This window comes from Pteropus alecto, unplaced genomic scaffold, assembly GCF_000325575.1.
Source record: "Pteropus alecto unplaced genomic scaffold, ASM32557v1 scaffold190, whole genome shotgun sequence".
NCBI classification, from domain to species: Eukaryota; Metazoa; Chordata; class Mammalia; order Chiroptera; family Pteropodidae; genus Pteropus; species Pteropus alecto.
Window position 1 is genome coordinate 2,527,338 of NW_006430462.1, and position 16,440 is coordinate 2,543,777.

General features: G+C 39.4%; 1 protein-coding gene across 1 annotated transcript in view; it reads right to left on the reverse strand.

Moving 5' to 3' along the window:
• The window catches only part of TTC28 (tetratricopeptide repeat domain 28), a 624,192-nt gene that overhangs the window by 77,920 nt on the left and 529,832 nt on the right, over positions 1 to 16,440 (reverse strand).

Consider the following 16,440-nt stretch of genomic DNA (forward strand, 5'->3'; position numbering starts at 1 on the left):
AAAAGTATTTGATCTTAATTTTAAAAGAAATTGGATAAAATGAGACTTTAATACCATTTCAGATTTAGGCTATCACTGAGTCAGGCCCTGGCTGTGTCAGATGGGTTTAAAGAGAAAAGATTTTGTTTTAGATTGTACACAGTCTAACCTTTCCTGTCCTTCTGAACATTTATGCCAAACAGGTAATTTTCTGCCAATGCAATCAAATATGTGACTAGGAAATATACATGTTTTATAGATAACTTACTCTTAGAGCATTTGCTGGACCAAATCAGAATATTTAGCTTTCTTTAGAAGTGAGCCTTCCCTCTTGTATGAACAATATTTCTTGCTTGAAGGCAGATGCTCAACATGACTTTTAACTGTGCAGCAGGTTTTTTAAATGGTTCTCTTCCCCCCACCCCCTAAAATAACAGACCATGTAGAATATTTAACCCAAGAGCCTCAGAACAGGGCAAAATAATCTTGAGTTCCCACTGGACAATTTGGAGCATATGTCTTTCTCAAATGCAAACCTCCTGCCTCTGGCTGCAGGCTGATGCCTTCCTCCATGGCCACACACAGCACCTGGCCCCTTCGCACCTCTCTACCCTGTTCCTAGGAGTGTTTGGGCCAAAGTTCTCCCTGTACTTTATATTCCAAATGTGCTGCTTCTCCCTAAGTGTGGTGGCTGTCCATCTCATGCCTCCGCTGGTGCTGTGCCCTCTATCTGGTGTAGGCCTTTGTTAGTATAGGTCTTTAACAACCTTTGCCTTGTTGACACAGCAAAAACCCACTGCGCCTCCAATGCAGCTCAAGCAGCACCTCCTCCAGGAAGCATCTCCTGACTGAGCCCTCCCTAAGGCACAAGTAGCCCCTCTCACCTCTATGTACCTCTCCCACTTCTCTCATAATAACTGACAGTAGCAACTACATGAAGTCTTCTTATGTGCCCAGCTCTGTCTTACTGCTTTTCAGACATTATTTCATTGTTACAAAAACTCTATGAAATTAAATTGCTTGCCAAAGGTAAGTGGCAGAATACAGATTGGTTGTTTCGTTTCTCTTCTATTAGATTGAGAGCTCCTTACAGAAGGAAATCTATTGGTTTCATCTCTGTAACCCCAACACCCAGCAGAGGGCCAGGCATATAGTATGCATTTAACAAATGTTTGCTGAATGAATGTCTCAATAATTAGGTTTCTCACAAATTAGACTGTAATATCTCTTGTAATACGAAATACTAAAAATTCCCACTTCAAGAAAATAAATTTAAATTTTTGGGGTAGATAAACTTGGTACCCATCATAAGATAAATGCCAGACCTTTGTGAAACTTACACTGAGCTTCTGAGTGTTTCTATTCATGACCCCCACAAACCTACTGGTCTGTGAGCTCAAGGACAGGAAACATGTCTTTTCTCTGAATTCTTAGGGCCCAGCACAAAGACTGGCATAATGGGGATACTCAGCAAATAGCTGCTGAATGAATAAATGAATTTAAAAAAATGGATAAAAGCTTTCAAACTGTATTTGGAAAGCAGGACACTTACTTGGAAAAAAGCTTCTAAAATTGTCCAGACTATATTCATTCCAATCACTTCACAGCTGTTCTTTGAACTACAGCTGTTATCACACTAAGTGACATCTTATTTATTTCTTCTTTTCTACCTTTTTCTTATTCCACTTTGATTTAAACAGCTTCAGAGTTATCCTGGAAACCATATGCCCAAGGTATATGAAAGTAGACCAGTATATTCGCATACTATTGACTGAAATTTAGCTCACTAAAGCTTAGTGTTACACAGAAAATAATTCAGAATTTCATTATCACAGCTTAAATTTCATTCTATAAATACTGTTACAAACCTTAGGCAATGCCCACATGTCTCAAACATAGGAAAAGCTCCATTATAATAAAAGAATTTGTATGAGCCTTGCCAAATCTTACAAGAATTTATCCATAGTAAATACTTGCCTCTTAAGAGAGACAAATGGCTTGATGGAAAGAGCAGTAGATTGGAACCTGGAAGCCTGGGTTCAAGTTCTGACTTTATTCTTTAGCTGCATGATCTTAGATAAGTCAGTCCTTGAGACTCAATTTCTGTCTCAAAAAGAGGGGTCCTAATAGTTGCCCTAACTCAAAAGGCTACTGTAAAGATTAACTGAGGCACTGTATGTGCAGATGCCTGATAGATGTTACATAAAGTAGTATCACATATATAACAGGTGGTATTATTATTGTTAGAGCTGATACCTCATTCCATTCTGGGCTCCCACACACTTAACTTTTCTTCTCCTCTCTTCTAGTCCCCATGGGCAAAGGGTTTAAACCTCTGAAGTCTTTATTTCTTTTAAATTGTTTCTTTCTTTCAAATGAAGTCAAATATACAACAGATCCAAGTCTGTTTCAAGGCTGAGCTAAAATCACCAAAGCAATTATTTAGAGAGAGTTCAGGGAATTATATGTCAGATTAAACGATCACTTTAATGTTTGAATGGAAAACAGGTAAATTCTCAAGGACTGCTGAATTATGTCTTTCATGATATGGTTTGATCTGAACTATTTTCATTTCAATAACTATCTAGGGTAATGAAGAATTTATTTTTGAAAATATTCTTCAAGCTAAAGGATTTTTATTTCTCAATGAGAAACTTCTCCTTGCTCTCAAATTCACGAAAGTCGGACTGATATGTTAGACTACACTGTGACAGAATATTTGTCTACTTTTTCATCTGGTATATTTTTCTACATTTTTCTTTCCTACATTTTATTGCTGAGGCCAGTTGAGAATATCCAGTACTTGGGGACTCAGTGGAAGTTTACAGAAGGAAAGCAGGAAAGTCAACTAAAATCTCCAAAGGGACAGCAAAAGTCTGGAAAGGCAGTGAATGAGTCATTTTCTGTCAGTCTGCCCTTTTTTTCATCCTCAAACAAAATCATTTGAAAATGCAATTCTAGAGCCCCAAGAGGTATGTTGGCACTCTTTCGTTTTTGAGAAGCCCTTTCTAAAGCCCACCTTTGAATTCCGGTTCCACCATTTAACTAGCTGTGAACCCTTGACAATTCACTGAATGGCTGTGAGTTTTAGCTCTCTGCTATGTAAAATGGGACCACAATCACCATCTCTGAGGATATTATCCATATCTAGTGAGTATGTACACCTGTGTCTGACACATGGAAATGGCCAAAAGAGGCCATTTTTCTCTTCCTTATCCAAAAAGAAGCACTCTGGGATATGCTAATAGAGAATCAGAGTTAAAATATGAACATTAACTTGGCATAACAGAGCACCCAGCAAGGCATCTTATGCATCTTGGTTAACATTATTTAGTAGTGTGAGATGAAATCAAAGTTGTATACATCTACTGAGAAATTTTCGACCTTGGGAAACTGAATCTGGATTCTCCTGCCTGTTTGATTCATTTTCAAAGAAAAGTTGGACAAATATCTTTTTTCTCCTTGAAACTTTCTTCTAACTAAAATTTCTATCTCTTTTAAACTTAGCCATTTCCAACATTCAAAAACACCATAATTTAACATTCTTACACTGTAAACTATGCTGAGTTTTTATCTCTAAGGCTTAAAACTCAACATTGAACCAAAGTAGGAGGAAGCAGACAAGAAAAATACAATAAAGCATTAGCTTATACTTGATTGCAAGACTGTACACACACACACACATACACACACACACGCACTTTCCCTCCCTCCCTCTCTCTCTCTCTCCCCCCCACACACCCTTGTTCTTTTTGATTTTAGTCTGGTGCCGGCCCAGTTTGCTCATTCTGTGTCCATCTTTAGAAATGTCGTTTTCTTGGACATAGCCAAACCAATACTAGCATTGACAAGAAACTTTCCTAGCTTCAGCTTTAATTATGAATAGACAATGTTTACATAAGAAAAAAAAAGGTAGGCCCATTTCATTAAGTCATTAAGTGACTATTCCCAGGTACTGTACTGATGTGAAGACAGACAGACTCAATCCTCACTCTTGATGGACCTCTAGTCCAATGTGAGAGGCAGACATTATAAAACCAGCCATTACAAACAATAAACAACACTGTGATTAGGGACAACCAAGAAACACACAGGGTGCTAAGATAGAAGAAAACAACAGAAACCCACAACAGCAAAACTACCCAGACTGAACAAACAGCCTCTTTTTTTTAAAAACCCAAAAATGATTTCCTAAGTTCTCTATAAGAATGTGGAACCCAGAGCATCATTCAGAAACAAGTCCAAAACAAAGAAGAGATGGTTTGCAGTGGATAGCTAAAGGAAAGGAAATCAATGTTGTATATTACTCAGACTTTCTATTTGATCTTCACAAGAAAAGCTGTCTCCAATCTTGAGATGATAATCAATATGTGACACATATAGTTTTTCAACCTCATCAATTTAAATTAATGAATGTATATATTAACTTACAGTAAGAGCTGAAACTTATACCTTTCATAGACAGAGTATGTCAATTTAGCTTCTGGTTTTAGGAGGAAGTCTCCACTGTTGCTTGATCTACCTGTGAAACTGGAGGTGAAGACACAGAAAACAAACTGAAGCCCGTTTCAGCAACCTGCTTGAGGGAGGCCCTGGGGTTGAGACAGGGGAAGGGAAGGAGTACACGACAGCTATGGGCCAACTCCTGAGATGAGAAGGCACTCAGTCCTTCCAAAAAGCAGGGAAGCTTTTACAGGGCTGCCAGAAAATGAAATGTTATCTTCTGATGTCTCTAATTAGCGGGGAGATGAGAAGCACACACAGGAATAAAGAAAAAGACAAGTTTGCAATGATAACTTTGTCTCCATCAGACAGTATGTTTTTGATGTGACAGGTCCTTAAATCAATTCTGCCTCTCCCTGCTTATTAGTGGTGACTCCTCACTGCATTAGCATAAGTCTATCAAAAGACAGGAAAGAACCTCTCATTACTTTTGAAGCCTTAACAAGTTTAATGTGAATCAGAAGAGTTTCATGTGCTGGCATAGGAGTCAAGTTTTATAATGTGGATGTTAGTTCAAGGTCTGCATTAACTACCTGATCTGGGTAAGTCCACTCTTTGAGGTTCCAGGATAATACTGTGCTTTCATGAAACTTCACAGGGGTGAAAGTGGGAAGAAAAAAGCTAGAACAATAACTATGAAACACATGTTATCACTGTCATGTTTTGCTACACTGATGATGGCACACTGACCACACATTAATGATCCTCTATTGACCGAGTGTTCAGAAGGTGTCCTCCCAGCCTCCAGCAGTTTGTTCGTTCACTCTTTCATCATTCCACTCACCCAGTGAACATTTATTCAGGGCCTCTTAAGTACTAGGCTCTGTTAAGAGCTAGTAATGTAAAGGCAAGAGATAACCCACATGGCATTCAGGGCCATCATCGTTGGGACTGAGCTAATTTATATGATTTAATTTTAGTTAACCAGCAAGTATATCAGAGTTGTATGTACTGCGTGCCCAGACTTTTCTAAATCCTGGTTGGGAGGCAGAAAAAGGGGAAAAACATGAATAGGTCAGCTCTACAGTAGGTATTCTCTACTTCCTCCAGTCTCCTTAATGCTCTCTCCATCTTTGCTTCTACCCACCTACGTAAGCAATTCCTGCCTTCAGTGTGTGCTTACAGACTACCAGGAAAAGCAATGCCCTCAGGAATAGAACTTCAAGAGATCCCACACTGGCAGAAGAAGAAAGCAAATGCAAACTCATAGGAATGTGCATGGTGTGCAGATGGCAGGAGAAAAAACTTGGCCCCTATTGGAACAAAGGGTTGACTCCAGAAGACAGAGTGGGACAGGCTGTATGGAACAATGGGGTTTGATGACCAACTTCATCCACAGGCATTCCTCGGCCACCATCATTCTCTGTGGGCTATGATGTATGCAGGAGCACTCAAGTAACAGCAGAGCTTTTAGAAAACTCCTCAGGCAGCAGACTGCCAAAAGCACTGGAAGGGGAGGGGAATGGGGAGGGGGTGGAGGCAGGAGGCAGGAAGCAGGAAGGCCAGGCTAGTCATGTAGGCATGTTCTTACAAGAGCCTGGCCCAGAGCAGGACGGAAGAAAGAGTGACAGTTAAGAGGTAAGTAGGAAGCAAATGAGTTTAGTGACTGATTAAATAAACAGCAATAAAGGAAAGAGAAATTCAAAGACAAATGATTCAAAGCCCTCAAAACTAAGGAACCTGACTAGAAAAGATGGAGGCTTTAAAATAAATGGGGAAAATTGGGAATAACCATGAGCCAGATTTGGATGTTACCTGAGAAAAGGTAAGATTTTGGATATGCTGAGCTTGAGGTGAATTCCAGGTAAGTGTATACAGAGGGAAGGTCAAACCTAGAAATCAAGTGAGACATTGGGCCAGGGGTATAGATTTGTGTCCTGAAAAATTCGATTTCCAAGGGAAGTCCAATAACAAGTGTGAGCAAGGGGAAATGCCCATGGTTTCGGACAAAGAGGAAGATGAAAACTATCAAAAGAGACAGAGGAGTGCTTGCAGAGCTCACCCACACCTGGGTATGGCAGGTGAGTGTTGAGGGGAGAGATATAAGCAGAAAAACGATCAATCATCAGATGATGAAGAAACTGGAGAAAGAAGCCTGAGAGAAGATCATCCTAATCTCTCTCCAGGTCTCCACTGGTGGGGGCGTGGGAGACTGTCTTCCTTTTCAGCACATATTCACTAGTGGGAGAGATACACTCCCTGCCCCAATAATGTTCGTCTTGATATCGACATGCTTTAGCCAGTGGAACATGAGCGGAGGAGAGGTGAGCAGGGCTTTAAATGTTCCTGATTGTTTTTGCTTGTTCTTTTGTGATCCTGATTTCTTCTGTGAAAAGAGTCTTGTCTGGTCACTGCCAGTCACAGAAAGAAGAGACACAAGGACCTAAGTTTCACGAATAGCCTAAAGGAGAACCCCAGCTGACCTACAGACCCAGAGCAAGAAATATATGTTTGTGCTTATGTCTCTGAAATTTTGGGGTCCTACATGGCATTACTAGAGGAAAATCTCACTAGTATAGTGTGAGCTGTGGGTCTGACACAGTAAAATGAGCTTTAAGGACAACACCTCTCCAGAGCCTCCTGACCACTGTGTTCAAATCATAAAAGTACAAACAGGAAAAAAACAATGCCCGTTTTAGTCAGATCAAAGAAGAACTTGGTGGCTATACTGGGCTTATTTTCCCAAAGCAAGATAAGTCAAGAGTTATATATTAACTGTCTTAAATATTGATTGTTAGATAAAGCTGCACAGAATCAATCAGGAAGAAAAGGCCAGGGAATTTCACTGGAGCATAGGGCAGGATATACAAAGTCAGGGATATCGAAATTTAATGAGTTCAAACAATTTTTACAAAATTGGTTATGGCAACAGCCAGCTAATAGTTGACATAGAACTGAGAGGAAAACACTAAATGTCTAGAATGGTCAACAGATTTGCCCCACTCCTTCTGCCATTGCCTCTTGTTCTACCAGGAATGTCATTCCAAGTAGAGGGACTGTGAACAAAGGATCTGGAATGAATGATAAAAGAAGAAATGTCTGGTGTCCAATAGTGCCCCTGCCAGGTCGTGGCATCTACCAAATTGGCCCCTGACCTGTGGCCTAACTGCAGAAGTGTCAGCCCCTGGCCCAGGGAAGCCCAGGCCATTCACCGTTCCAGGTCTCCATGCTTGCAGAACGACAGGCACTAACGGATTTCCCTGCATCACTGTTGTCTGCTTTTTGTCTTAAGGCTGATTCTACCATTCATCGGGTTATCCCCCCGTGTATAAATGGGAAAACTCATATCTAGGAAGTTCAAGAATTTTGCTTTTAAAAGGTTCCTGAGAAATACAAAAGAGATTCAACTAAAGCTATTTCAGAGGTCATACGAGAAGACCAACGACACTTATCCTTCTTGCTAGGCTGCTGACTTACACTAAGAAGCTTACCAAAGCATTCTGAGCTCATTTTGTACTAAGCCTTTTGGAAGGAATCCAAATTCGAGAATCAGGGGGAAAAGACCAGAGCCTACAGTGTGTTCCACTAGTTTCTGCAGTTATATCTCCTCGGTGCCCTAATCCCTAACCTAGCATCACCTTTTATTCCCTCAGATATAGCTGAGTCTGAGTGAGTCACCTCACAGATAATAAGGCCTCCTTCTGAAACCCAGCCATATCAAAGAGGACAGTACATAAGAGACTCTGCCAGGCAAACCCACCCCATCAGAAAGAGCCCGCCTTCAGATCTTGCAAGAAAGAGGTGAGCCTCAGGAGGCAGCAGCTGAGCAACTGTGATGTAGAAGATAACAATTTCTGCAGCAAAGGGCATATCACCCTCCTATTGAAACCACCACTCATTATCTGAAGGCCTTGGGTACTTGCCTCCTTCTATAACCGTAGTCCCCAACCCCAACCCCTGTTAGGAACCGGGCCACCCAGCAGGAGGTGAGCAGCGGGCAAGTGAGCGAAGCTTCATCTGTATTTGTAGCTGCTCCCCAGCACAAGCATCTCCACCTCAGGTCATCAGGCAATAGATTCTCCTAAGAGCACCTGTCCCTGGTGCCAAATAGGTTGGGGACTGCTGCTTTATAACATCGCCCAGTGAGGAACTCCTCTGCCTAGAATGACTTTTCCCCCCTCATTCTTCAGGGCCCAGCTCAATGTCACCGCCTTGAAAGCCTCTTGAACAACTGACTTGCCTCCAAGTAGGTAGAACAAGGCATGGCCTTCTTTGTTTAGAACCTTTATAACATTTTGCATGTGGTGGATTAATAATTTATACATTTGATTGTTGCATACTGTGAGCTACTGTGAGGCCAAGAATCTCAGCTATTTCATGCATTTATCTCCAGGCTCAGTACCAGCTCTGGCACAAACTGACTACATGCTTGTAAAATATTTTCAAAATGGTACCACCCTAATTTAGGATGAAATTGGAAACTCTTTTTTTAAGGGACAAAATAAATGCCCCCAAATATTATACTTTTACTCCACAGAATTCTGGAAAGGATTTGAAGAAAAAATATTTAATTTGTAAATAAAACCTTATTAGTTTGATTAATTGGGAGGTCAGCCTTGATTAGCAAAAAGCCCGCATTAGAAAACATTGGAAAGATAATTTTAAACTTTAAAGACCCACTGTAACTTAAAATAAGCCAACGATGTAGCAATGACCAGTGCTTGGGCACTTGCTTAGAAGAACGGATACAAATAATTTAAACCAGTCTATCAATTGTCCATTGACATCAATTACATATGTCCTTGCTGCAATCTTGCTTTTGCAATTCATTTGTTTAAAAAACAAAGTTGTTGTTTTTTATTTCTTTTGGGGGGAATGGTGGTGGTGGTGGAATTTCTTTGGGATTGGATTAATCATAATCTTTGATTCATGACACCCTTTCATCATTGATCCATGCATGGCCCACTTTCATTCATTCATTCATTCATAATGTAATAAGTGCTCACAAAACTACCACCCAAAACAAAAGCTGGAGAATAACATACAAAATTATTTAACTTTCCATGGAGCTCATTCACTGCCTCCCCAGCCTGAGGCAAGGCCCATCCTAAATTCCATGGCTATCACTCCTTGCCTGTGCTTTCTATACAAGTTTTATTGAATCTAGCTGTATTCCTAAAAACACATTCATATTTTAGTTGTTTTAACTCTGTTAAAGGATGTCACTCTGTAGGTAGTATTGTGGGACACACTTTTTCACCTAATATTATATTTCTAAGATTTAGACATGTCTTGGGGTTCACTATGGCTCATCTCTTTTTGCCTGCTGCCTAATATTTCAATTGGGAATTACAGCACCATACTCATCCACTCTCTCATTGATGGCATGTGGGTATTTCCAAAATTTTGCTATTATTTCCAGTGCAGCTCTGAACATTCTTCCTCATATACAAGAGCCTCTCATAGATTTTATACCTAAGGTGTATATTTGGAACAAAGGAAATGTGAATATTCAGCTTTAGGATGTGATGTCAAACTGTCTTCTGATGTGATTATGCCAATTTATTCTCTCACCAACAAAAAATAAGATATCTTGTAGACCCACAGGTCTTCAAATGCTTGGCACTGTCATGCTTCTTAACGATAGCCGCTTGTTATCAGTCTAGAACCAACTGGAGTCATCAGCATTTATTAACCAGTGCAATCTAAATTAATCGGTTTTAAAGTAAGAAAATACACTTGATTATAAAATTGACTTTCACTGTTGAAAATTTAGAAATATAGAAAAGCACTAAAAGAAAAAAATAACAGCTACAGTTTATCATGGTTTAATATTCATTTACAGTGAAGGAACATTTACCCTGTTATAAAGGCAGTCTATAATTGAAATTTATTTAAGATTCCTTGGGAATACTTCTTCCAGATCTGACCTACTATTGAACACAGTCTTACTAGTGTTCTAACCAGTCAGCTTATCATCCCCAAAGCACCACTGCACTGTCCCAGGTGTCCAGGAAGCAGCGTGGCTCTGGCTAAATATCAGAATTAAAACCTGAAGATGTGTTTTGAAATTCATAACATCTCCCTTATGGGAGGTTTGTGTTCTATGCAGTGGTTTCGATCTACACCTCTTTTGATCTGGGAGGAAGAGATGGGAAGTTCTTATTAAACACTTAATAAAAGCACTTCTTTTATTTTAAATCCATTTTCAGAAACTCCTTTGTAGCACTATACTTCCTTTTAGCAGTAAAATGCCATTAAGGAGAGCAAAAACAGTCTGCAGAATAACAAGGACACCATGGCCAGGCTGTGGGTAACTGAATGACAGTGTTCCCCAAGGCACAGAGACTCAATTTCCAGGGGCACAGTGTATTTTACATTCGCTAGAAAAAGAATCAGTAAACCAGCCCAGCATGAACAGGAAGTCTGCTCACAGCGCAATTTCTGGTGACTAAATTTCAAATTTACTGACATCTTACTATGGACCAGGCACTGTTAGACAGTAAGAATTCAGAAAGGAGAAGGACATAGCACCTGCTTTCCATGGCATCAGCATTTGCTTGGGAAGACACACAAACCAGGTGATTATGAAACAAGAACAAAATAAGTGCTATTATTAGGCACCACAGCGGGGAGCAAAAATCTTATTTGGACATACAGTGATTTGGATGGCCCTGATGGAAAGAAATGGTGTGAGATTTGAACAGGGCTCTAGAGGGAATAATTCTGGGCAGAAGGAAGAAGTACTTCATTCATTCTGAGTCAGTGGGTTGTTCAAACATTTATTAAGCATTTGCTATGTCACAGGACTGCCCTAGGGACTGGGTATGCAGAAGTGAACAAAACTAACAGTGAAGCTTCTGAAAGGCCTTTCTGAGGACTTACTTTAAGCAGGAATCTGAAGGATAAGAAGGAAACAGCCATACCAAGAGCGGCAGGCAGAACTTTGCAGAGAAAAGGAAGGACATGTACAAAACTTTAAAGTGGGAAAGCCCTGGATTATCCTAGGCAGTGAAAGGCTGGCGGGGTGGGGCACAGGACGATGTCAAGCTGCAGGAGGACTAGAGGAGCGGTTTAAGCCACAGATGGAGGCTAGATCACACACAGGCCAGGGTAAGGAATGTGAGTTGGAGTCCAAAGACCATCACAACCTTTGAAAGGATTAAGCGTGTTAGGGGGTTTTGTGATGAGTAGGAGAACAAAGAAACAGTCCCAAATACATTTATGAAAGGTCACTCTGGCTGAAGGAGACTAGAAGACCAGGAGAGGGAGCAGAGAGGTCAGAGAAGAGGCAGCAGCAGTGGTTCGGGATAGAGACGACAGGCAGGACCTGCACTGTGCTTGTGGCAGTAGAAATAGAAGTGGATGGTTTCAAAATGTATTTTTATACTTTTATTATGGTAAAAACAAAACAAAACAAAACACTGTTTTCCACAGTGGCTATAGCATTTTACATTCCCACCAGCAGTACACAAGAGTCCTAATTTCTCCACATTTTTACCAAATGCTTGTTATTTTCTGCATTTTTGATAGTGGTCCTCCTAACGGGTGTGAGGTGATAACTCACTGTAGTTTTGATTTGCATTTCCCTTATGATTAGTGATGTTGAGCATCTTCTCATGTGTTTGCCATTTGTATATCTTCTTCGGAGAAATATCTATTCAAGTCCTTTGCCTATTTTTCAATCAGATTATCTTGTTGTTGTTAGACTACAGGAGTTCTTTATATATATCAAATATTAACCTCTTATCAAATATACGGTTTGAAAATATTTTCTCCCATTTCATAGGTTGCCTCTTTTTTCTCTGCTATGCAGAAGTCTTTAAATTTTATGTAGCCTCACCTGTCTAATTTTGCTTATGTTACCTGTGCTTCTGGTGTTATATCCAAGAAAACATTGCCAAATCCAATGTAATAAAGCTTTTCCTAGGAGTTTTACAGTCAGGTCTTATGATTAGGTTTTTAATACATTTCAAGTTAACTTTTCATACGTCATAAGGGTCCAGTTTCCTTCTTTTGCATGTGACTATCCAGTTTTCCCATCAACGTTTGTTAAAGAGACTATCCTTTCTCCAATATGTAGCCTTGCCACTCTTGTCAAAAATCATTTGACCTTATATGTCAGGATTTATTTCCGGGCTCTCTATTCTATTTGATTAGTCTATGTGTCTGTCTTTATGCCAGTACCTTGTTGTTTTGATTACTATAGCTTTGTGATATGTTTTGAAATCAGGAATTGTGTGGCCTCTAGCTTTTTCTTTCTTTCTCAAGACTATTTTGGCTGTTTGGGGTCCTTTGAGTTTCTATATAAATTTTAGGATTGCATCAAATTTGTTTTGGGTATAGATATTTTAACATTATTAGATCTTCCCATCCATGAGGATGGGATATCTTTCCATTTATTTGTGTCTTCATTAATTTCTTTCAGCAATGGTGTATAGTTTTCCATGAACAAGTCTTTGGCCTCCTTGCTTAAATGTATTCTTAAATATTTTATTGTTTTTGATGCTATTGTAAATGGCACTCATTTTTTGTGTGATTTTGGAATCTGCAACTTTGTTGAATTTGTTTATTAATTCTAACAGGGCATGTGTGTGTCTGTGTGTGCACATGTGTGTACACATGTGTGCATGCACACATGTGTAATCTTCAGAGTTTTCTATATATGCTTTTCTATATATATTTCTATATATACAAATGCTTTTTCTGTATCTATTGAGATGATCATGTAGTTTTTGTCCTTCATTCTGCTAATGTGGTATATTACATTGCCTGATTTGGAAGAGAAATGGGGAAACTCAAGAGTTGGGCTTCGGATATTTTAGACTAGAGGTGCTTGGAAATACCCAGAGATACTTAGTGGGAAGCCGTACCTATAGACCCAGAGGTTACAGATACTTGAGCTAGAATGGAGGGGGAGGAGTCACAGGGTACATTTAGGGAACAGAGAGGAAGGTGTGATAACTGGAACATAGTATTCACCAAAAGTCAAGAATGGACTAAAAACCTGGAATGCCTTCCTAGAGCAAGGTCTTGGTACTAAGCTCTAAAACTTAGGTTTTATTCTCTGTAACCTGAAATTACAGAAAGGTTTCTTTTTTCCTTTGAATGACAGAGTTGTTTATTCATTGTTATTTCTGATTACTATATCCATTAAAAAGTAATATATGTCCATTGTGAAAAACTGAAAATAAAGAGAATTATAAAGAATAAAATTCCAAGCATTTATAACTCCACCATCCACCTATAGTTATCACTAACACTATGGCCTATTTCCTTCCAAAGATTTTTTTTTACTTTTCTTATTCATATTTTGTATATATTATAAAATTTAAATTATACTATATACAATAGTTCTATATTGTATTTGTCACTTAATATTTTGTCACAAACATCTGGCTATGTGATTAAAAATTCTCTGTCGATGTAATTTTAATTGTAACATAATAGCATACTTTATATAGAATAATTTGACATTCAATTATTGTGGAAATTTAGACTATTTTTCTATAATATACAGACCTATTTGTATATATCTTTACTCCATTTCTAAAATGAAAATTTTGGGGTCAAAGGACATGAATATTTTAAAATATTTTTGATACTACTGGCAAATTATTTTTAGAAAGGCTAAGTCAATTTATATCCATAGGGTATGAGACTGCTCATTCACTGCATCCTTACCATCACTGAGCATTATGACTTTAAAAATATTTACTAATTTTATAGATAAAAAATAATTTATCCATCATTGAAATTTTCTTAGTTTTTATGAAACTGTGAGGCAGAAACCAGTTTCACAAAAACTTCATTCTAGTAAATTCAAACCATGCCACTGAAGTGTTCAATTTTAATATCACAATCAAGAACGTGAGTTTCTCACAAAATATGAACACATTTCTAAAAGACTAGTCCAAAGAAACAGGAAAGACCTTATTAATGGCAATTCAAACTGGCGATCAGAGCTACTGAAGGTAGCCTAACAAAGTCATGCTGAGTATCAAGCCACCCAGCATCCTAGAGATCCTAAAGGACTCATCCTAACTTGTATAAGGCAGAGGGGAAAAGATTAATGTGGGGAATATAAGCAAACTACATTCCTTTCTCTCCCACTGCCACTGATGAACAGCTGAACTGTAACCCAAAAGCCATTTTTTCAATTCAAAAGACACCTGGAAGAAAAATTACTTAACTTCCTGTATCATGTAAAAGAACTGCTTAGGCATTAGTGTTTGCAGTTAAAACTATCGTGCCTAATATGAGGAGTGCTGGAGTCAAAAAGTAACTTTCTTCCTTCTTATAATGAATTTTAATCTGGATCCATGAAAACTAAGATCAAGTGGAATCCTTTTTTTCACACAGGCTGAGCCCTAACAATGGTTGTTGTTTTGAACTGAGATGACCTGGCCAACACATTGCCGAAAGAGAGATGGTACACAGAAACCACCTCTGCATGTGCAGAGGTTCAAACGGCAGGTGTCACACACCTGGGTCCTTTCATGATCTCATCTCAGTTCAAGCTCTAGGCTGTGACCTTACAAGTTTGAAAATCTGATGCTGATGTGCTCAGAAGCTTTGCCTCTTGGCAGCCCATTTTCACTAACCAAGCTTGCAGAGTTGTGCAAACCCGAATGTCAGGTAATTACTCATTCTTTATTTACAAGTAGATTTACATGAGAAACCCAGTAACAGTCAGAAAGTCTAACAAGCAGCATGGGACCTGAACAGGGAAGACAGCAGGACAACCTGTGAGGTCTTCTCCACTGAGAGTTACTGAAGGCCTTGGCGCATACTGCCTGGGGTGGCCTCCATCTAGTTTATTCCTTATCCTCCTTCTGAGTTCAGCTCAAATATCCCCTCCTAACTCCTGGTACAGGTGTCCCACCCCCACTATACATTTTCATTACATCCTGCATTTTCATTTAAGTACTTACAATCATTTTAATTGAAAGATTTCATATGCTCTATTTATTATCTTTCAGTTCCCCGCCAGCTGGAGGGAGCCGTGCCTATCTCAACACCACTCTATTCCCAATCTTGAGTGTACATAGTAGGCACTCAAATATTTGTGGAAAGGAGGAAAGGCAGGAAGGATAAGAGAGCATGATGACTGCAAGTGCAAACAGCTTTCCAATGGGTCTTCGAGTTGCTTGGCCCAGATTCTCCCTTTGACAACGTCAGAAATAGGCACTGCCAAAGTCTGCCTTGCTTACTCTCTTCTTTGTATGTTTCTAGTGCTGGCCAACTAGTCCCCTCTAATACTTGCTTTAGACACGCAATACCTTTGGTCAGCTTACAATTTAATCACACTGGCCTAAGTGCCTTTCTGTCTGCTGAAGCAGCTTTGTATACCCCTGGCCTAACCTATTTTATGGTCAATTAAATCTCAGGGAGCAGCTTTACTTCTAAGTCTTTGGGATTTCTGGACTGTAAAGGCCCTGTAATCACTATACCACTACCTGAGTTAAGAACGGGGATGCTCTAGGATGAACAGCAACCATAGAAGAAATAAAACAACAGTGTGTGCATGTGGCTGATGCCTGTTCAGACTTCATACAAGCAGAAGCTAGAGATGACATTCTTACATGCTTCAGCTATTTTCTCCAAATATGATATTAATTTTGATAATTAAAAACAAAACGAGCACTGGCCTGGGAATCTGGGTGAGAGATTGTTTTAATCCTGGCTCTGACACTAATTTGGCTGTCAGCAAGTCTGATTCAGCACTGGCTTCTGTTAAGTGAAGGAGTTGAACCAGATGACCACCATAGCCCCTTCCAGTCTTGACATTATCCAATGATTATTTTTCATTTAAGAACTTGCCCCCGATTTCATAAGCACCTCAAAGAGCAATCCAGCTGACTGCAATGACCACTACACACTCAGGAGTCTGGGATAAGCATCCCTAAAGAAATCACAACAATATCTTAGGATTTTCATGATTACAAACGAAATCATTCAAGAGACAGGATACCCTTGCAACCTGACACAAGCTAACATAGCAGATTCTCTGACACA